This window comes from Cherax quadricarinatus, chromosome 26 (assembly GCF_038502225.1).
Source record: "Cherax quadricarinatus isolate ZL_2023a chromosome 26, ASM3850222v1, whole genome shotgun sequence".
NCBI classification, from domain to species: Eukaryota; Metazoa; Arthropoda; class Malacostraca; order Decapoda; family Parastacidae; genus Cherax; species Cherax quadricarinatus.
In genome coordinates this window covers 28,482,660-28,506,905 of record NC_091317.1, presented here as the reverse complement: position 1 = coordinate 28,506,905, position 24,246 = coordinate 28,482,660, and the positions used below count along the sequence as shown (strand labels likewise).

Here is a 24,246-nt window from a genome sequence, read left to right as displayed (position 1 = left end):
CAACCGTTGCTCTTCTATCAGTGCCCTGAGGAGAGACTTAGTAAATGTATGTGTAATATAAAATACATATATACACACCTATCATATAAACAGAACGATACATATGTATGTATATCCTGTACATAAGAACTCCTATCCAGCTATACAGCATAGTGACATAAGAAAACAGAAAATTATAAAAAGTGAAAATAAATGAGTGTCTCAATGCCCAATGTAGAGTGTTTGTGTGACCAACACTTGCCACTCACCCTGGGTGTAGAGTCCACTGCCAGAGTCTATACGACATCTAAGACATTATTTGTGCTTATATATTTTGTATATTTACAATTACCTCAAAGGTGTTTATAGGTGCTGTCGAACTCTCTGAAGGTTTGTCTGTGTGGTGCTAAGAAGCCACTTTGGAAAGTGCTAAAGAAATTTACACATATTAAACCAAAATTTGAGATATAAGAGTTTAGTATTTTATTAAAGCTTATCATCATAGTGATTACAAAAGGGTACAGGAAATATAAAGTATACACATCAGAAAGAAACTAAGAGACAAGAGTATTATAGAAAGTAGTGACTGTCTCCAAGGCGAGAAGGAAACCTAACTCAGGAAACCAGGTAAGAATACGTAATGGCTTTGTTATTATTTTTGAAGAAAGCAACCCAGGGGCAGCAAAGATCCTTGCAACACCATGTACTCACCTAGTTGTACTCAACTAGTTGAGGTTGCAGGGGTCGAGTGTGTGTGTGTGTGTGTGTGTGTGTGTGTGTGAGAGAGAGAGAGAGAGAGAGAGAGAGAGAGAGAGAGAGAGAGAGAGAGAGAGAGAGAGAGAGAGAGAGAGAGAGAGAGAGAGCGAGAGATTGAGAAAGGCCTATCGTCTACACGTAAATCATAAGACCGATATCCATCTTTACAAAAACATCAGCATCTGATAGACAGACTGTATATACACTGAAAAAGAACGTAGTGAAAATACTCTGGCGTGTGGTGTATATCTTATATTCTTGTTCTGTTCTTAACTGTGATTAGGCGTGAAGATGTGTTCTTGAATAAGTAATGTTCTTCCACTGGGCACAAAAACAAGATGTGGTGACCTGTACTTAACTCTGTGAAGAAGTGTCTTATGTGCTCCTCGTGGACTGAACCAAGATGCCCTCAATTGAACAACTTTACCAGCAGCTTAAGGAAGAATTGAGGGTAGCGAAGATGGAGATACGGCGATTGACTAAGGAAAACAAGAGGATTCGTAGTAGTCATCCTGTTTCGAGTCCTCAGGTCAAGAAGGGAACGTGGACAGTGGCTGGACAGCATGAGACGAAGTTGACGATCAAGAAGACGAATGGAAAGGTAGAGATGACGAAGAAGAAAGAGACTGCTGTGGAAACTGTTGTGGAAACATCCAATGCATTCTCGGTACTACCCGACGAATGTGAGTCGACTACTGGGAACGCCACTACAAACGACACCAAGGAAGGTAAGAATATTGTTGTTGTTGGGCATAGCCAGGTAAGATATATGGATAGGGCTTTCTGCTTGAAGGACAGGAGTAGGAGACAGAGAGTTTGCTTTCCTGGGGCTGGGATGGAGGACATTGTTAGCCGGCTTGACATCATGAACGGTAATGGGATCAATCCCATCATCTGCCTCAGTGCTGGAGGCAATGATGTAGGCAAGCGCAGAAGTGAGGACTTAGAAGGTTCAAGACAGCAATAGACATAATTAGGAAGAAGGGGGGGCGCCCTGTTATAAGTGGCATTTTGCCAAGAAGGGGTGTTGGAAATGAATGGTTATCCAGAGCAATTGGTATTAATTGCTGGCTGGATAAACACTGTAAGGATAATGCAGTACCATTCATTGACAACTGGGACAACTTCTATGGCCGAAATGACATGTATGCCAGGGATGGGGTTCACTTATCCAGGGCAGGTGTGGGTTTTCTTGCTAGCTCAGGTGACGGGGTCGTTAGGACTTTAAACTAGGATTAGTTAGAGGTATAGGTTTAGAAATGATAAAAAATGAGTATGGGTATATTGACTTATGCTCTGATATTAAGAATCTTAATAGTAACTGTCATGGAGTAACCCTAGGTAATGATAATTTCAGAAATTGTGTAAATACAAAGATGAATAGGAAAAATGTGCAGAAGAAAAAACATATAATGGTATTTTATGCTAACAGTCGAAGTGCAAGAAATAAGATTAATGAACTATGTTTGATAGCATGTGCTGGGAACTTCGATGTCATTGCATTAACTGAAACGTGGTATGATTTAAAGAGTCGGGATATGATTGCTGAGTGTAATATTCAAGGGTTTAAGTTGTTCCATGTGGATAGATGTTGTGGGAAGGGGGGAGGAGTTCCATTATATGTTCGAGAAAATATTAACTGTTGCATAAAAACAGGTATAAAAATAGATGGAACAGCAACAGAATCTGTTTGGGTAGAGTTTGTGGAAGGTCAAGAAAAGCTAATTCTAGGTGTAATATACCGACCTCCAGGCTTGGATCACGATAGAGGGAGACTTCTTTGGGACGAAATTGTTAGGGCTTCTAGACACGATAATATAGTGATTGTAGGGGATTTTAACTTTAGTAAGATAGACTGGAGTTCTTTGACCGGTAATCTGGAGTCCAGTGACTTTATGGAAACTGTTCAAGACTGTTTTCTGAAGCAGTGTTTAACAGAGCCTACCAGGGGTAATAATTTGCTTGACCTAGTCTTGTCAAACAAGGAAACACTCGTAAATAATCTGGAAATCACTGAAGAGCTTGGCGCAAGTGATCACAAATTCATCACTTTTAGCATTAACTGGGAATACAGGAATAATGATAATACAGTAAAAATCCCTGATTTTCGTTCTGCCGATTATAATGGACTTAGGGAACACCTGTCAAATCTTGACTGGGGTTATCTAGCTAATGATTCTATTGACGATGATCTTATGATTACGAAGGGATCTGCGTTCATGATTCTTTTCTTAATAATGTGCACCGTGCTCAGAGTATATACATTCCCCAGAGAGAAATTAGATCTGATAATAACGATCCCAAATGGGTTACCAGGAGGCTAAAGCATTTATTAGGGGAGAAAAGGGGAATATATAGGCGCATCAGAAGGGGAGAGGTTAACCTTACTGACCAATATATTCAGCTTAAAAGAGAAGTAAAAAAGGGGATTAGAAAGTCTACACTTGACTATGAAATTTGAGTTGCTAATGAATCAGAGACCAATCCAAAGGGGTTCTTTCAAGTGTATAGGACGAAGGTTAAGGAAAAAGTAGGGCCTCTGAAAATTGGGAATGGACAGCTGACGGATAACGAACTGGAAATGTGTTCCATATTTAATGACTATTTTTTTGTCAGTTTTTACACAGGAAGACATAAATGAGATTCCTGAAAATAACAATTATTCAGTTCCTGACGAATTCAAATTGACTAATATTACTGTCACGAGGGACATGGTTATCAAACAGATAGACAAACTGAAGCAAAATAAGTCCCCGGGGCCCGATGAGTTATTTTCCAGGGTACTTAAGGAATGCAAGATGGAACTTAGTCAGCCATTAACGAGTGTGTTCAATGCATCCATCCTTACTAGTGTTGTGCCAGAGTTGTGGAAGATGGCCAATGTGGTTCCTATATTCAAATCAGGGGATAAGTCCACTCCTTCAAATTACCGTCCAATAAGCCTGACATCTATAGCTGGCAAATTACTAGAATCAATTATAGCTGACATTATTAGAAGTCACCTTGAAGAGCATAACTTGATAAATGAATCTCAGCATGGGTTTACGAGAGGTCGTTCCTGCCTGACAAACTTACTGACGTTCTTTAATAAAACATTTGAGGCAGTAGACAGTGATAAAGTATATGATATTGTTTATTTGGATTTTAGTAAAGCATTCGATAGAGTACCTCACAAGAGACTCTTAAGAAAAGTGGCAGCTCATGGTATAGGAGGTAAAGTTCTAGCATGGATAGAGGCATGGCTTACCAATAGAAAGCAGAGAGTTTCCATTAATGGGTTCAAATCAGAATGGGGCTTAGTTACTCGTGGCGTTCCACAAGGATCAGTTTTAGGCCCTCTCTTGTTCATAATTTACATTAATGACCTTGATGAAGGGATTACGAGTGACATGAGCAAGTTTGCTGATGATACAAAGATAGGCCGTATGATTCATTCTGAGGAGGATAGCAATGAACTGCAGGAGGATTTAGACAAATTAATTTAGACAAATTAATATAAGGACGAGACTACACCTCACTGCCACCTCACAACACCTGACTTTTTATGATATGGGCAGGTAGTCAAAGATGCCCCTGTGTCCTCCACAGAGCCTCCACGGGGCATTTGATGAACTGGAATGAGGCACAACTCGTTCTCACCGAACCAGACCTCAGACGCCGAAGGTGCCTAGAAGCCTCACTAATCGCCGTCACCAACACAATAGAACATAAGAACATAAGAAAGAACATAAGAAAGGAGGAACACTGCAGCAGGCCCGCTGGCCCATACCAGGCAGGTCCTTTACAATTCATATCCAATGCTACCCAAGAATTAAGCTCTGATGTGCAAGTCCCACTCAAATCCAACCCCTCGCACTCATGTACTTATCCAACCTAAATTTGAAACTACCCAAAGTCCTAGCCTCAATAACCCAACTAGGTAGACTGTTCCACTCATCAACTACCCTATTTCCAAACCAATACTTGCCTATGTCCTTTCTAAATCTAAACTTATCTAATTTAAATCCATTACTGCGGGTTCTCTCTTGGAGAGAGATCCTCAAGACCTTGTTAATATCCCCTTTATTAATACCTATCTTCCACTTATACACTTCGATCAGGTCTCCCCTCATTCTTCGTCTAACAAGTGAATGTAACTTAAGAGTCTTCAATCTTTCTTCATAAGGAAGATTTCTAATGCTATGTATTAATTTAGTCATCCTACGCTGAATGTTTTCCAACGAATTTATGTCCATTCTGTAATATGGAGACCAGAATTGAGCTGCATAATCTAGGTGAGGCCTTACTAATGATGTATAAAGCTGCAGTATGACCTCTGGACTTCTGTTGCTTACACTTCTTGATATAAATCCCAGTAATCTATTTGCCTTATTACGTACGCTTAGGCATTGCTGTCTTGGTTTAAGGTTGCTGCTCACCATAACCCCCAAGTCCTTTTCGCAATCTGTATGGTTAAGTTCTACATTATTTAACTTATAAGTGCTAGGGATATGGACACTCCCGAGCTTCAGAACCTTGCATTTATCTACATTGAACTGCATCTGCCACTTTTCTGACCAAGAGTAGAGTTTGTCTAAATCCTCCTGAAGTTCCCTAACATCTACGTTTGAATCAATTATCCTACCTATCTTCGTGTCATCAGCGAATTTGCTCATATCACTAGTAATTCCTTCATCAAGATCATTGATATATATTATAAACAACAACGGGCCCAAGACTGATCCCTGTGGAACGCCACTTGTTACTGATCCCCACTCGGATTTAACCCCATTTATGGACACTCTTTGCTTCCTGTCTGTGAGCCATGATTCGATCCACGAGAGCACCCTTCCCCCAATGCCATGAGCTGCCACTTTCTTCAACAGTCTCTGGTGCGGAACTCTATCAAATGCCTTACTAAAATCTAAGTAAATAATATCAAATTCTTTGTCGTGGTCAACAGCCTCAAAAGCTTTACTGAAGAAAGTTAATAAATTAGTTAGACAAGACCGGCCTCTTGTGAATCCATGCTGAGTATCATTAATCAAGCTATGCTTATCGAGATGGCTTCTTATAATCTGAGCTATAATTGACTCTAGTAATTTGCCTACAATTGAGGTCAGGCTTATTGGGCGGTAATTTGACGGTAACGACTTGTCCCCTGTTTTAAAAATAGGAATTACATTAGCCATCTTCCACATATCAGACACTGCACCTGTTTGAAGAGATAAATTAAAAATATTAGTTAATGGTTCACAGACTTCCACTTTGCATTCCTTTAGAACCCTTGAAAAAACCTCATCAGGACCCGGTGACTTATTTTGCTTCAGTCTGTCTATCTGCTTCACAACCATTTCACTAGTGACTGTGATGTTACATAATTTATCTTCTTCTGATCCACTATAAAAATTAATTACCGGAATATTATTAGTGTCTTCCTGTGTAAAAACCGAGAGAAAATAATTATTTAAAATCGAGCACATTTCATTCTCTTTGTCAGTAAGATGCCCATAGTTATTTTTAAGGGGACCAATCTTATCTCTGACTTTTGTTCTATATACCTGGAAAAAACTTTTTGGGTTAGTTTTAGAATCCCTAGCAACTTTAATTTCATAGTCCCTTTTAGCTTTTCTTATCCCCTTTTTAATGTCCCTCTTAGTGTCAATATACTGATTCATAAGATGACCCTCGCCTCTTTTGATACGCCTATAAATTCCTTTCTTATGCCCTAGTAGATATTTCAGCCTATTATTCATCCATTTTGGGTCATTTCTATTTGATCTAATTTCTTTATAAGGGATAAATGTTCTTTGAGCAGCATGTATTGTGTTCAGAAAACTGTCATATTGATAGCTCTCTTCGTTACCCCAGTCAACAGATGATAAGTGTTCTCTAAGCCCATCGTAATCTGCTAAGCGAAAATCTGGGACTGTTACTGAGTTATCCCTACTATCATACTTCCATTCAATTCTAAATGTAATTGATTTGTGGTCACTAGCACCCAGTTCTTCTGAAACTTCTAAATTATTAACAAGGGATTCATTGTTTGCCAGAACTAAGTCAAGCAGGTTATTACCCCTTGTAGGTTCTGTCACAAACTGCTTCAGAAAACAATCCTGAACTACTTCTAAGAAGTCGTATGATTCTAAATTCCCAGTCAAGAAATTCCAATCAATATGACTAAAGTTAAAGTCTCCTAGAATTACTACATTATCGTGCCTTGTGGCCCTAACAATTTCCTCCCATAGTAGTCTTCCCTGGTCCCTATCTAAATTTGGGGGACGGTATATCACACCTAAAGTTAATTTTTCATGCCCCTCTGAAAATTCTATCCAAACAGACTCTGTATGTGTTACTTCAGACTTAATACCCGTTTTAATGCAACAGTTCAAGCGATCTCGGACATACAATGCCACCCCACCCCCCTTCCCGATACTTCTATCTACTTGGAACAATTTGAAACCCTGAATGTAACATTCTGCAGGCATGTCCCGACTTTTTGAATTAAACCACGTCTCAGTAATGGCAAATACATCTATGTTACCTGCACTAGCAACTAGTCTCAACTCGTCCATCTTATTCCTAGCACTGCGACTATTTGTGTAATATATACTTAAGGACCCTCCTTTCTCTTTATCATTCCTGCTCCTTTCTGTTATTCCACTAAACCTATTACTGTCCTTGTCAATTAGTGCCACTGGCTTTCCGATATCCACCTCATTTTGCCTATTACTAGTTCTCCTAGTACTCATATTACTACCCTGAGACTTCACAGTTTTCCCACAGAAACCCATACCACTAACTATTCCTAGTTTAAAGACCTAACAGCTCCCTCCACTGCGTTGGCCAGTGCTCCCACCCCACACCTAGATAAGTGAACCCCATCCCTGGCATACATGTCATTTCTGCCATAGAAGAGGTCCCAGTTGTCAATGAATGTCACCGCATTTTCCTTACAGTATTTGTCCAGCCAGCAATTGACACCAATTGCTCTGGACAACCATTCATTACCAACACCTCTTCTTGGAAAAATGCCACATATAACAGGGCGCCCCCCCTTCTTCCTAATCATGTCTATAGCTGTCCTGAACTTTCTAACTAAATCCTCACTTCTACGCTTGCCTACATCATTGCCTCCAGCATTGAGGCAAATAATAGGATTGATCCCATTACCGTTCATGATGTTGTCAAGCCGGCTAACAATGTCCTCCATCCCAGCCCCAGGAAAGCATACCCTTTGTCTCCTACTCCTGTCCTTCAAGCAGAATGCCCTATCCATGTATCTAACCTGGCTATCCCCAACAACAACAATATTCTTACCTTCCTTGTTGTCGTTCGTCGTGACGATCCCAGTAGTAGACTCACATTCGTCGGGTAGCACCGAGAATGCGTTGGAGGTTTCCACGGGAGTTTCCACAGCAGTCTCTTTCTTCTTCATCGTTTCTGGCTTTCCATTCGTCTTCTTGATCGTCAACTTCGTCGTCCCCTGCTGTCCAGCCACTGACCACGATCCCTTCTTGACCTGAGGACTCGAAACAGGAGGACTACTACGAATCCTCTTGTTTTCCTCGGTCAATCGCCGTATCTCCATCTTCGCTGCCCTCAATTCTTCCTTAAGTTGCTGGTAAAGTTGCTCGATGGAGGGCATCTTGGTTCAGTCCACGGGAGCAAACAAGACACTTCTTCACAGAGTTAAGTATAGGTCAGCACTCAAAGTACAGGTCACCACTCAAGAGCCAGAACGTAACACTGGAAACCACAAAATTTCAAAAACATTAGCATATATAATACTTAAGCAGGCAAAGCACCACCAACCCAACAACACAGGAGTCACATGGTCTCATCGTCTACCTGTCCTTATCCCAATATGGCATTCTTCAGGTCACCATGCGCCACTCACACCTCACTCTCCGCCTATATATAATGTCTTTCTACCTCTGTATGCTAGAAGTGATCAAGGTCCCAGGACCGAAATGTTCTCTAATAAATATGTCATAGTGTTTGCTGTTGGCTGCGCCATTCTTGTAGGGTTGGGCGGTCCTGTGGTTTGAAGCGTCATGTGGTTCTCGCTTACCATGAGGCATGCCAGTACAACATGGGTTCGAATCCTTGGCTAGCGGACTGTTGTTATTGATCAATACCACTCGTTCGTGGCTACAATAATATATATATATATATATATATATATATATATATATATATATATATATATACAAACTTTCTTGTTGCGACTTTAGCTTAGTAGTTAGACCTTGACATATGCAGCTTTAAAGTTGCCCTTGAGGAGTGTGGTAGTGAGGTGGTGATCGTTCATCTTTATCCTAAAGGTAATCAACCTGTACAAGGCTTTTAAGCTCTTCCTGTTGTCAGTAGCCAGATAACACCAATATTTTTTTTTTAACTCTTGTCGATTTATTAGTGTGTTAATATGTTGACTGATATAAAGTCTCTCGCGTCATGTTGACTGACGTGATGTGTCTTACGTCATGTTGACTGACGTGTTGTTTCTTACGTCATGCTGACTGACGTGATGTGTCTCGCGTCACATTGACTGACGTGATGCGTCTCACGTCATGTGGACTGACGTGATGTGTCTAACGTCATGTTGACTGTGATGTCTCACGTCATGTTGACTGACGTGATGTGTCTCACGTCATGTTGACTGACGTGATGTGTCTCACGTCATGTTGACTGACGTGATGTGTCTCACGTCATGTTGACTGACGTGATGTGTCTCACGTCAAGTGTTCCTTATTTGATGACTACTTTTTGTCAGGTTTTACACAGGAAGATGTAAATGAGATTCCAGTAATTAACAATTATTTAGTTCCTGATGAATTTAAATTAACTAATATTACTGTCACGAGGGACATGGTTATTAAACAGATAGACAAACTGAAGCAAAATAAGTCCCCGGGACCCGATGAGCTGTTTTCCAGAGTACTTCAGAAATGCAAGATGGAGCTTAGTCAGCCATTAACTTGTGTTTAATGCGTCCCTCCTTACCGGTGTTGTGCCAGAGTTGTGGAAAATGGCTCATGTGGTTCCTATATTCCAATCAGGGGATAAGTCCGTTCATAAGAACATAAGAACATAAGAACATAAGAATGTAGGAACACTGCAGAAGGCCTACTGGCCCATACGAGGCAGGTCCTTATCAAAACGACATCTACCTAAAGCTACTCAAGAAACAACTCCCGCACCCCCCAACACCAATCAAACCCAGCCCCTCCCACTCATATATTTGTCCAGTCTCTTCTTAAAGCTACCCAAGGTCCTAGCCTCTATCACCCCACTGGGAAGACTGTTCCACGCATCTACAACTCTGTTAGAAAACCAGTACTTACCTATGTCCTTTCTAAATCTAAATTTATCCAACTTAAATCCATTATTCCTGGTTCTTACCTGGTTCGACACCCTCAGTACTTTATTAATGTCTCCCTTGTTTATGCCCGTCATCCACTTATACACTTCAATGATATCTCCCCTCATTCTACGCCTCTCCAGAGAGTGGAGATTTAAGGCTTTAAGTCTATCTTCATACGGGAGGTTCCTTACACAGTAAATCATTTTAGTCATTCTTCTCTGTATGTTCTCTAATGAGTCTATGTCCATCCTGTAGTAAGGGGACCAAAACTGAGCAGCATAATCTAAATGAGGCCTCACTAGTGATGTATAGAGCTGTAAAATAACTTTTGGACTTCTGTTACTTATACTTCTTGAGATAAATCCAAGTAATCTGTTGGCCTTGTTGCGCACACTGAGGCACTGCTGTCTTGGCTTTAGATTTCTGCTTACCATGACTCCCAAGTCTTTTTCACATTCTGTATGACCAAGCTCTACTTCACCTAGATTATAGCTTCGAGGGTTATTTTCATTACCAAGGGCAAGTACCTTACACTTATCCACATTAAACTTCATCTGCCATTTCTCAGACCAAGACATTAATTTGTTCAAATCGTCCTGGAGTTCATTGATATCCTCCTCAGAGTGAATTATACGGCCTATCTTTGTATCATCAGCAAACTTACTCATGTCACTAGTAATCCCTTCATCAAGGTCATTAATGTAAATTATGAACAAGAGAGGGCCCAAAACTGATCCTTGTGGAACGCCACTAGTGACTAACCCCCATTCAGATTTCACTCCATTAATGGTAACTCTCTGCTTTCTATTGGTAAGCCATGCCTCAATCCACGCTAGAACTTTACCTCCCATACCATGAGCTGCCACTTTTCTTAAGAGTCTCTTGTGAGGTACTCTGTCGAAGGCTTTACTAAAATCCAAATAAACAATATCATATTCCTTATCACTGTCAACTGCCTCAAATGTTCTATTGAAGAACGTCAGTAAGTTTGTCAGGCAGGAACGACCTCTCGTGAATCCATGCTGAGATTCATTTATCAAGTTATGCTCTTCAAGGTGACTTCTGATAATGTCAGCTATAATTGATTCTAATAACTTGCCCACTATAGATGTCAGGCTTATTGGACGGTAATTTGAAGGAGTGGACTTATCCCCTGATTTGAATATAGGAACCACATTAGCCATCTTCCACATCTCTGGCACAACACTGGTAAGGATGGACGCATTGAATACACTCGTTAATGGCTGACTAAGCTCCATCTTGCATTCCTTAAGTACCCTGGAAAACAACTCATCGGGTCCCGGGGACTTATTTTGTTTCAGTTTGTCTATCTGTTTAATAACCATGTCCCTCGTGACAGTAATATTAGTTAACTTAAATTCATCAGGAACTAAATAATTGTTAATTACTGGAATCTCATTTACATCTTCCTGTGTAAAAACTGACAAAAAATAGTCATTAAATAAGGAACACATTTCCAGTTCATTATCCGTCAGCTCTCCATTCCCAGATTTCAGAGGTCCTACTTTTTCCTTCACCTTCGTCCTATACACTTGAAAGAACCCCTTTGGATTAGTCTTTGATTCATTAGCGACTCTAATTTCATAGTCACGTTTAGCCTTTCTAATCGCCTTTTTTACTTCTCTTTTAAGCTGAACATATTGGTCAGTAAGGTTAACCTCTCCTCTTCTGATGCGCCTATAAATTCCCCTTTTCTCCCCTAATAGATGCTTTAACCTCCTGTTAACCCATTTGGGATCGTTATTATTAGACCTAATTTCTCTCTGGGGAATGTATATACTCTGGGCACTGTGTACATTATTAAGAAAACAATCATAAAAGCAGATCCCTTCATATTCATAAGTATGATTATCGTCAATAAAATCATTAGCTAGATAACCCCAATCAAGATTAGACAGATGTTCCCTAAGTCCATTATAATCGGCAGAACGAAAATCGGGGATTTTTACTGTATTATCATTATTCTTGCATTCCCAATTAATGCTAAAGGTGATGGATTTGTGATCACTTGCGCCAAGCTCTTCAGTGATCTCCAGATTATTCACGAGTGTTTCCTTATTTGACAAGACTAGGTCTAGCAAATTATTACCCCTGGTAGGTTCAGTTACACTCTGTTTCAGAAAACAGTCCTGAACTGTTTCCATGAAGTCACTGGACTCTAGATTACCTGTCAAAGAATTCCAGTCAATTTGGCTAAAGTTAAAATCCCCTACTATGACTACGTTACTGTGTCCAGAAGCCCTAACAATTTCGTCCCAAAGAAGTCTCCCTCTATCGTGATCCAAGCCTGGAGGTCGGTATATTACACCTAGAATTAGTTTTTCTTGACCCTCCACGAACTCTACCCAAACAGACTCTGTTACTGCTCCATCTATTTTTATACCTTTTTTTATGCAACAATTAATATTTTCTCGAACATACAATGCAACTCCTCCCCCCTTCCCATTACATCTATCCACATTGAATAACTTAAATCCCTGAATATTACACTCAGCAGTCATATCCCGACTCTTTAAATCATACCACGTTTCAGTTAATGCAATGATATCAAAGTTCCCAGCACATGCTACCAAACGTAGTTCATTAATTTTATTTCTTGCACTTCTACTGTTAGCATAAAATACCATCATATGTTTTTTCTTCTGCACATTTTTCCTATTCATCTTTGTTTTTACACAATTTCTGAAATTATCATTACCCAGAGTTACTCCATGACAGTTACTATTAAGATTCTTAATATCAGAGCATAAGTCAATATATCCATACTCATTATTAATCATTTCTAAACCCATACCTCTAACTAATCCTAGTTTAAAGTCCTAACAACCCCCTCAACTGAGTTAGCAAGAAAACCCACACCTGCCCTGGATAAGTGAACCCCATCCCTGGCATACATGTCATTTCGGCCATAGAAGTTGTCCCAGTTGTCAATGAATGGTACTGCATTATCCTTACAGTGTTTATCCAGCCAACAATTAATACCAATTGCTCTGGACAACCATTCATTACCAACACCTCTTCTTGGCAAAATGCCACATATAACAGGGCGCCCCCCCTTCTTCCTAATCATGTCTATAGCTGTCCTGAACTTACTAACTAAATCCTCACTTCTACGCTTGCCTACATCATTGCCTCCAGCACTGAGGCAAATAATAGGATTGATCCCATTACCGTTCATGATGTTGTCAAGCCGGCTAACAATGTCCTCCATCCCAGCCCCAGGAAAGCATACCCTTTGTCTCCTACTCCTGTCCTTCAAGCAGAATGCCCTATCCATGTATCTAACCTGGCTATCCCCAACAACAACAATATTCTTACCTTCCTTGTTCGTCGTGACGATCCCAGTAGTAGACTCACATTCGTCGGGTAGCACCGAGAATGCGTTGGAGGTTTCCACGGGAAACATTCAGCGTAGGATGACTAAATTAATACATAGCATTAGAAATCTTCCTTATGAAGAAAGATTGAAGACTCTTAAGTTACATTCACTTGTTAGACGAAGAATGAGGGGAGACCTGATCGAAGTGTATAAGTGGAAGATAGGTATTAATAAAGGGGATATTAACAAGGTCTTGAGGATATCTCTCCAAGAGAGAACCCGCAGTAATGGATTTAAATTAGATAAGTTTAGATTTAGAAAGGACATAGGAAAGTATTGGTTTGGAAATAGGGTAGTTGATGAGTGGAACAGTCTACCTAGTTGGGTTATTGAGGCTAGGACTTTGGGTAGTTTCAAATTTAGGTTGGATAAGTACATGAGTGGGAGGGGTTGGATTTGAGTGGGACTTGCACATCAGAGCTTATTTCTTGGGTAGCATTGAAAATTGGGTTGGTCAAATGTTTGTTAGTGGGATGAATTGTAAAGGACCTGCCTAGTATGGGCCAACAGGCCTGCTGCAGTGTTCCTCCTTTCTTATGTTCTTATGTTCTTCATCGTTTCTGGCTTTCCATTCGTCTTCTTGATCGTCAACTTCGTCGTCCCCTGCTGTCCAGCCACTGACCACGATCCCTTCTTGACCTGAGGACTCGAAACAGGAGGACTACTACGAATCCTCTTGTTTTCCTCGGTCAATCGCCGTATCTCCATCTTCGCTGCCTTCAATTCTTCCTTAAGTTGCTGGTAAAGTTGCTCGATGGAGGGCATCTTGGTTCAGTCCACGGGAGCAAACAAGACACTTCTTCACAGAGTTAAGTACAGGTCAGCACTCAAAGTACAGGTCACCACTCAAGAGCACACGAACAGGTCTTCACGAGCACACGAACAGGTCCTTCAAATTACCGTCCAATAAGCCTGACATCTAGAGTGGGCAAGTTATTAGAATCAATTATAGCTGACATTATTAGAAGTCACCTTGAAGAGCATAACTTGATAAATGAATCTCAGCATGGATTCACGAGAGGTCGTCCCTGCCTGACAAATTTACTGACGTTCTTCAATAGAACATTTAAGGAAGTAGACAGTGATAAAGAATATGATATTGTTTATTTGGATTTTAGTAAAGCCTTCGATAGAGTACCTCACAAGAGACTCTTAAGAAAACTGGCAGCTAATGGTATAGGAGGTAAAGTTCTAGCATGGATAGAGGCATGGCTTACCAATAGAAAGCAGAGAGTTACCATTAATGGAGTGAAATCTGAATGGGGATTAGTCACTAGTGGCATTCCACGAGGATCAGTTTTAGGCCCTCTCTTGTTCATAATTTACATTAATGACCCTGATGAAGGGATTACGAGTGACATGAGTAAGTTTGCTGATGATACAAAGATAGGCCGTATAATTCATTCTGAGGAGGATAGCAATGAGCTCCAGGAGGATTTGGACAAATTAATGTCTTGGTCTGAAAAATGGCAGATGAAGTTCAATGTGGATAAGTGTAAGGTACTAGCCCTTGGTAATGAAAATAACCCTCGAAGCTATAATCTAGGTGAAGTAGAGCTTGATCATACAGAATGTGAAAAAGACTTGGGAGTCATGGTAAGCAGAAATCTAAAGCCAAGACAGCAGTGCCTTAGTGTGCGCAACAAGGCTAATAGATTACTTGGATTTATCTCAAGAAGTGTAAGTAACAGAAGTCCAAATGTTATTTTACAGCTCTATACATCACTAGTGAGGCTTCATTTAGATTATGCTGCTCAGTTTTGGTCCCCTTACTACAGGATGGATATAGACTCACTAGAGAACATACAGAGAAGAATGACTAAAATGATTTACTGTGTAAGGAACCTCCCGTATGAAGATAGACTTAAAGCCTTAAAACTCCACTCTCTGGAGAGGCGTAGAATGAGGGGAGATATCATTGAAGTGTATAAATGGATGACGGGCATAAACAAGAGAGATATTAATAAAGTACTGAGGGTCTCGAACCAGGTAAGAACCAGGAATAATGGATTTAAGTTGGATAAATTTAGATTTAGAAAGGACATAGGTAAGTACTGGTTTTCTAACAGAGTTGTAGATGCGTGAAACAGTCTTCCCAGTGGGGTGATAGAGGCTAGGACCTTGGGTAGCTTTAAGAAGAGACTGGACAAATATATGAGTGGGAGGGGCTGGGTTTGATTGGTGTTGGGGGGTGCGGGAGTTGTTTTTTGAGTAGCTTTAGGTAACATAAGAACATAAGAAAGGAGGAACACTGCAGCAGGCCTGTTGGCCCATACTAGGCAGGTCCTTTACAATTCATCGCACTAACAAACATTTGATCAACCCAATTTTCAATGCCACCCTAGAAACAAGCTCCGATGTGCAAGTCCCACTCAAATCCAACCCCTCCCACTCTTGTACTTATCCAACCTAAATTTGAAACTACCCAAAGTCCTAGCCTCAATAACCTATTTCCAAACCAATACTTTCCTATGTCCTTTCTAAATCTAAACTTATCTAATTTAAATCCATTACTGCGGGTTCTCTCTTGGAGAGATATCCTCAAGACCTTGTTAATATCCCCTTTATTAATACCTATCTTCCACTTATACACTTCGATCAGGTCTCCCCTCATTCTTCGTCTAACAAGTGAATGTAACTTAAGAGTCTTCAATCTTTCTTCATAAGGAAGATTTCTAATGCTATGTATTAATTTAGTCATCCTACGCTGAATGTTTTCTAACGAATTTATGTCCATTCTGTAATATGGAGACCAGAATTGAGCTGCATAATCTAGGTGAGGCCTTACTAATGATGTATAAAGCTGCAGTATGACCTCTGGACTTCTGTTGCTTACACTTCTTGATATAAATCCCAGTAATCTATTTGCCTTATTACGTACGCTTAGGCATTGCTGTCTTGGTTTAAGGTTGCTGCTTACCATAACCCCCAAGTCCTCTTCGCAATCTGTATGGCTAAGTTCTATATTATTTAACTTATAAGTGCTAGGGTTATGGACACTCCCGAGCTTCAGAACCTTGCATTTATCTACATTGAACTGCATCTGCCACTTTTCTGACCAAGAGTAGAGTTTGTCTAAATCCTCCTGAAGTTCCCTAACATCTACGTTTGAATCAAATATCCTACCTATCTTCGTGTCATCGGCGAATTTGCTCATATCACTAGTAATTCCTTCATCAAGATCATTGATGTAAAGTAAAAGGACACAAGTGCAACTAATGTCACATTAGTTGCAATTGTGTCCTTTTACTTTACATATTGTCGGTAATTCTACCAACTTTATTACAAGATCATTGATATATATTATAAACAACAACGGACCCAAGACTGATCCCTGTGGAACGCCACTTGTTACTGATCCCCACTCGGATTTAACCCCATTTATGGACACTCTCTGCTTCCTGTCTGTGAGCCATGACTCGATCCACGAGAGCACTCTTCCCCCAATGCCATGAGCTGCTACTTTCTTCAACAGTCTTTGGTGCGGAACTCTATCAAATGCCTTACTAAAATCTAAGTAAATAATATCAAATTCTTTATCGTGGTCAACAGCCTCAAAAGCTTTACTGAAGAAAGTTAATAAATTAGTTAGACAAGACCGGCCTCTTGTGAATCCATGCTGAGTATCATTAATCAAGCTATGCTTATCGAGATGGCTTCTTATAATTTGAGCTATAATTGACTCTAGTAATTTGCCTACAATTGAGGTCAGGCTTATTGGGCGGTAATTTGACGGTAACGACTTGTCCCCTGTTTTAAAAATAGGAATTACATTAGCCATCTTCCACATGGAAATAAATGGTATAAAATACCGACACAATGGCAATATAAACACAAATGCAGTATAATGTGATCCTTTATTGACTACGTTTCGCCCACACAGTGGGCTTTTTCAAGTCACAAACAGAACTACCTGGGGTGGAAGGAAAGCGAGTATTTATAGTCCGGCTGAGGTCAGGTGAAGAATGCTGCATCTGATGATGTACCGAGTTGGGTTGTAGAGTCTAAAAACTTGGGTAGCTTGGAAAGGAGACTGGACAAGTTTGTGAGCAGACCTTCTACAGTGTTCTTATGTGGGATAGCGATGAAGAAGTTTCTTGGCAAGTGGTTCAGCTATGTTATAGAAGCCACTATTCTGGTTGAAGTTGTCGGATATAGAAATAAGTGATGATTCCAGGATTCTTCGGTATTGGGTGTTGTCTTCTGTGGCGATAAGTCTTGAGTTTCTGTAGTTTATCAAGTGGTTGTGTGAATTACGGTGTTGTACGCAGGCATTCCTTGTGTCGTCAGACCTGCTTGCGTATTGGTGTTCTGAAATACGTGTTTGGAGGTCCCTTGATGTTTCGCCCACGTATAACTTGTTGCAGTCATTACAAGGGATTATGTAAACCCCTGCAGAGGATGGAGGCTTGTCCTGCCTACTACTGGTGATGTCCTTGATGGTCGTGGTTGTGGAGGTAGATACTTGGAATGATGTTTTGGCAAAGATGTTGGAAACATGTTTGGCAATGGAGTTGGTGGGAAGGACTATGTATCTCTTCTCGGCAGTGTCTTCTCTGGGTGTGTTGAAGATGTTTAGTGCTCGCCGTCTGCAGTCTCTGATGAAGTGACGAGGATAGTGGAGTTTGGAAAATACCTGTTCAATTATAGTGCATTCTTCCTCAAGGAACTCGTTGCTGCAGATTCTGAGTGCACGCAGGAAGAAGCCTATAATTACACCACGTTTGGTTTTGGTGTCGTGGTGAGAGTAGAAGTGGAGAAGATCGTTTTGGTTGGTGGGTTTTCGATAGACTTTAAAACGAAGTTCGTGGTCAGCTTTGCAGAGTAGAACATCAAGGAAAGGAAGAGTGTTGTCGACCTCTTCTTCAAGTGTGAACTGGATTGAAGGCTCGACCTGGTTGAGCTTGTCTTGGAGAGCTTGAACGTTGAAGCGTTTAGGAGTTATGAGGAGAATGTCGTCAACATAACGGAGCCAGGTGACAGACGAAGGAATAATGGTGGAGAAACGTTCGGCTTCTAGATGTTCCATGTATAGGTTCGCTAGGACTGCACTGAGTGGCGAACCCATGGGTAGTCCAAAAGTCTGCTGAAAGAGGTGATTTTCAAAAGAGAAACACGTAAAGCCAACACATAGTTCAACCAGGTCGATGAAGTCGCTGGCTGGAATGGGAAGATCAAGTGAATCGTCAATTTTCTTGCGCAAGAGATCGATGGCTTGTTTAGTAGGTACTTTAGTGAATAGGGAAGTCACGTCAAGGCTGGAAAGTTTCTTGTTCCTGATGTTGATGTTGCGAATGCGATTGAGAAGATCACCTGAGTGTTTGAGATGTGCTGGACTGATAGTGCCCAAGAGTTTCGAGAGGTGTTTGGCGAGAATTCCTGAGAGCTTGTGGGGAGCACTGCCTATTCCCGAGGATATGGGCCTCAGTGGGATACCAGGCTTGTGAGTCTTTGGCAGGCCGTACATTCTGGCAGGTCTGGGGTTGCTGGGCATGGTGTGCAGAAGTTTCTTCCCTTGTTCTGAGCTCCTCAGAATGCGGCGAGTCCTTTGAAGAAAATTTTTAGTAAGGTTGTCCACTTGGTTAGTTGTGAGAGGTTTGTAGGTATCTGGGTCATTAAGTAGATTGAGCATTTTGTTCCTGTAATCGTCAGACCTGCCAGAATGTACGGCCTGCCAAAGACTCACAAGCCTGGTATCCCACTGAGGCCCATATCCTCGGGAATAGGCAGTGCTCCCCACAAGCTCTCAGGAATTCTCGCCAAACACCTCTCGAAACTCTTGGGCACTATCAGTCCAGCACATCTCAAACACTCAGGTGATCTTCTCAATCGCATTCGCAACATCAACATCAGGAACAAGAAACTTTCCAGCCTTGACGTGACTTCCCTATTCACTAAAGTACCTACTAAACAAGCCATCGATCTCTTGCGCAAGAAAATTGACGATTCACTTGATCTTCCCATTCCAGCCAGCGACTTCATCGACCTGGTTGAACTATGTGTTGGCTTTACGTGTTTCTCTTTTGAAAATCACCTCTTTCAGCAGACTTTTGGACTACCCATGGGTTCGCCACTCAGTGCAGTCCTAGCGAACCTATACATGGAACATCTAGAAGCCGAACGTTTCTCCACCATTATTCCTTCGTCTGTCACCTGGCTCCGTTATGTTGACGACATTCTCCTCATAACTCCTAAACGCTTCAACGTTCAAGCTCTCCAAGACAAGCTCAACCAGGTCGAGCCTTCAATCCAGTTCACACTTGAAGAAGAGGTCGACAACACTCTTCCTTTCCTTGATGTTCTACTCTGCAAAGCTGACCACGAACTTCGTTTTAAAGTCTATCGAAAACCCACCAACCAAAACGATCTTCTCCACTTCTACTCTCACCACGACACCAAAACCAAACGTGGTGTAATTATAGGCTTCTTCCTGCGTGCACTCAGAATCTGCAGCAACGAGTTCCTTGAGGAAGAATGCACTATAATTGAACAGGTATTTTCCAAACTCCACTATCCTCGTCACTTCATCAGAGACTGCAGACGGCGAGCACTAAACATCTTCAACACACCCAGAGAAGACACTGCCGAGAAGAGATACATAGTCCTTCCCACCAACTCCATTGCCAAACATGTTTCCAACATCTTTGCCAAAACATCATTCCAAGTATCTACCTCCACAACCACGACCATCAAGGACATCACCAGTAGTAGGCAGGACAAGCCTCCATCCTCTGCAGGGGTTTACATAATCCCTTGTAATGACTGCAACAAGTTATACGTGGGCGAAACATCAAGGGACCTCCAAACACGTATTTCAGAACACCAATACGCAAGCAGGTCTGACGACACAAGGAATGCCTGCGTACAACACCGTAATTCACACAACCACTTGATAAACTACAGAAACTCAAGACTTATCGCCACAGAAGACAACACCCAATACCGAAGAATCCTGGAATCATCACTTATTTCTATATCCGACAACTTCAACCAGAATAGTGGCTTCTATAACATAGCTGAACCACTTGCCAAGAAACTTCTTCATCGCTATCCCACATAAGAACACTGTAGAAGGTCTGCTCACAAACTTGTCCAGTCTCCTTTCCAAGCTACCCAAGTTTTTAGACTCTACAACCCAACTCGGTACATCATCAGATGCAGCATTCTTCACCTGACCTCAGCCGGACTATAAATACTCGCTTTCCTTCCACCCCAGGTAGTTCTGTTTGTGACTTGAAAAAGCCCACTGTGTGGGCGAAACGTAGTCAATAAAGGATCACATTATACTGCATTTGTGTTTATATTGCCATCTTCCACATATCAGACACTACACCTGTTTGAAGAGATAAATTAAAAATATTAGTTAATGGTTCACAGACTTCCATTTTGCATTCCTTTAGAACCCTTGAAAAAACCTCATCAGGACCCGGTGACTTATTTTGCTTCAGTCGGTCTATCTGCTTCACAACCATTTCACTAGTGATTGTGCTGTTACATAATTTATTTTCTTCTAGCCCACTATAAAAATTAATTGCTGGAATATTGTTAGTGTCTTCCTGTGTAAAAGCTGAGAGAAAATAATTATTTAAAATCGAGCACATTTCATTCTCTTTGTCAGTAAGATGCCCATAGTTATTTTTAAGGGGACCTATCTTATGAATATTTAATTGGTATAAAATATCGACAGATTGTTAGGTAAGACACATATGCAACAGTTAGGTATCTTTATTTCGAAGAAGCCTACTGTGTAGGCGAAACGTTTCGAAATAAAGATACCTAACTGTTGCATATGTGTCTTACAGGACCTATCTTATCTCTAACTTTTGTTCTATAGACCTGGAAAAAACTCTTTGGGTTAGTTTTAGAATCCCTAGCAACTTTAATTTCATAGTCCCTTTTAGCTTTTCTTATCCCCTTTTTAATGTCCCTCTTAATGTCAATATACTGATTCATAAGATGACCCTCACCTCTTTTGATACGCCTATAAATTCCTTTCTTATGCTCTAGTAGATATTTGAGCCTATTATTCATCCATTTTTGGTCATTTCTATTTGATCTAATTTCTTTATATGGGATAAACGTTCTTTGAGCAGCATGTATAGTGATAAATTAGACACATTTGCAACTCTTGGGTATCTTTATTGAGGAAACGTTTCGCCACACAGTGGCTTCATCAGTCCATACAAAGGAGAATCTTGAAGAACAGGAGGAGAATGAGGTAATCAGTCCCTCAACCTTGAGTCGATGTGGTCAGTCCATCAATCTTGAATAGAATACGGCATACGTGCTGAGAAGGAGCTTATAAACCGTTGGCAGGAGAGGTGAAGCAGTCATAGGTCGTGTAACATTTGTTCAATGTTGAAGTAGGTCGTGCCCAAGAATTAGGCAAGCGAAGAATTCCCAAGTATTAAGATCCCAAGAAGTTGCAGTGTCTGACAGGTTTGTAGATGAATGGTTCAGAGTACCGACACGTTGATAAATTAGACACATTTGCAACTCTTGGGTATCTTTATTGAGGAAACGTTTCGCCACACAGTGGCTTCATCAGTCCATACAAAGGAGAATCTTGAAGAACAGAAGGATAATGAGGTAATCAGTCCCTCAACCTTGAGTCGATGTGGTCAGTCCATCAATCTTGAATAGAATACGGCATACGTGCTGAGAAGGAGCTTATAAACCGTTGGCAGGAGAGGTGAAGCAGTCATAGGTCGTGTAACATTTGTTCAATGTTGAAGTAGGTCGTGCCCAAGAATTAGGCAAGCGAAGAATTCCCAAGTATTAAGATCCCAAGAAGTTGCAGTGTCTGACAGGTTTGTAGATGAATGGTTCAGAGAACCGACATGTTGATAAATTAGACACATTTGCAACTCTTGGGTATCTTTATTGAGGAAACGTTTCGCCACACAGTGGCTTCATCAGTCCATACAAAGGAGAATCTTGAAGAACAGGAGGAGAATGAGGTAATCAGTCCCTCAACCTTGAGTCGATGTGGTCAGTCCATCAATCTTGAATAGAATACGGCATACGTGCTGAGAAGGAGCTTATAAACCGTTGGGAGGAGAGGTGAAGCAGTCATAGGTCGTGTAACATTTGTTCAGTGTTGAAGTAGGTCGTGCCCAAGAATTAGGCAAGCGAAGAATTCCCAAGTATTAAGATCCCAAGAAGTTGCAGTGTCTGACAGGTTTGTAGATGAATGGTTCAGAGAACCGACATGTTGATAAATTAGACACATTTGCAACTCTTGGGTATCTTTATTGAGGAAACGTTTCGCCACACAGTGGCTTCATCAGTCCATACAAAGGAGAATCTTGAAGAACAGGAGGAGAATGAGGTAATCAGTCCCTCAACCTTGAGTCGATGTGGTCAGTCCATCAATCTTGAATAGAATACGGCATACGTGCTGAGAAGGAGCTTATAAACCGTTGGGAGGAGAGGTGAAGCAGTCATAGGTCGTGTAACATTTGTTCAATGTTGAAGTAGGTCGTGCCCAAGAATTAGGCAAGCGGTTTATAAGCTCCTTCTCAGCACGTATGCCGTATTCTATTCAAGATTGATGGACTGACCACATCGACTCAAGGTTGAGGGACTGATTACCTCATTCTCCTCCTGTTCTTCAAGATTCTCCTTTGTATGGACTGATGAAGCCACTGTGTGGCGAAACGTTTCCTCAATAAAGATACCCAAGAGTTGCAAATGTGTCTAATTTATCAACATGTCGGTTCTCTGAACCATTCATCTACAAACCTGTCAGACACTGCAACTTCTTGGGATCTTAATACTTGGGAATTCTTCGCTTGCCTAATTCTTGGGCACGACCTACTTCAACATTGAACAAATGTTACACGACCTATGACTGCTTCACCTCTCCTGCCAACGGTTTATAAGCTCCTTCTCAGCACGTATGCCGTATTCTATTCAAGATTGATGGACTGACCACATCGACTCAAGGTTGAGGGACTGATTACCTCATTCTCCTCCTGTTCTTCAAGATTCTCCTTTGTATGGACTGATGAAGCCACTGTGTGGCGAAACGTTTCCTCAATAAAGATACCCAAGAGTTGCAAATGTGTCTAATTTATCAACATGTCGGTTCTCTGAACCATTCATCTACAAACCTGTCAGACACTGCAACTTCTTGGGATCTTAATACTTGGGAATTCTTCGCTTGCCTAATTCTTGGGCACGACCTACTTCAACATTGAAAAAATGTTACACGACCTATGACTGCTTCACCTCTCCTGCCAACGGTTTATAAGCTCCTTCTCAGCACGTATGCCGTATTCTATTCAAGATTGATGGACTGACCACATCGACTCAAGGTTGAGGGACTGATTACCTCATTCTCCTCCTGTTCTTCAAGATTCTCCTTTGTATGGACTGATGAAGCCACTGTGTGGCGAAACGTTTCCTCAATAAAGATACCCAAGAGTTGCAAATGTGTCTAATTTATCAACATGTCGGTTCTCTGAACCATTCATCTACAAGCATGTATAGTGTTCAGAAAACTGTCATATCGGTAGCTCTCTTCGTTACCCCAGTCAACAGATGATAAGTGTTCTCTAAGCTCATCGTAATCTGCTAAGCGAAAATCTGGGACTGTTACTGAGTTATCGCTACTATCGTACTTCCATTCAATGCTAAATGTAATTGATTTTTGGTCGCTAGCACCCAGTTCCTCTGAAATTTCTAAATTATTAACAAGGGATTCATTGTTTGCCAGAACTAAGTCAAGCAGGTTATTTCCCCTTGTAGGTTCTGTCACAAA

The 24,246-nt window shown here is 41.0% G+C and overlaps 1 long non-coding RNA gene across 1 annotated transcript in view; it reads left to right on the top strand.

Annotated features, from left to right (window-relative positions):
• The first annotated feature begins 352 nt into the window (after positions 1-352).
• Positions 353-24,246, top strand: part of LOC138853267 (uncharacterized) — a 276,554-nt gene continuing 252,660 nt past the window's right edge. Inside the window, exon 1 of the long non-coding RNA XR_011392468.1 lies at positions 353-606. This is a non-coding gene — a long non-coding RNA (uncharacterized lncRNA). The remainder of the gene's footprint in view (positions 607-24,246) is intronic.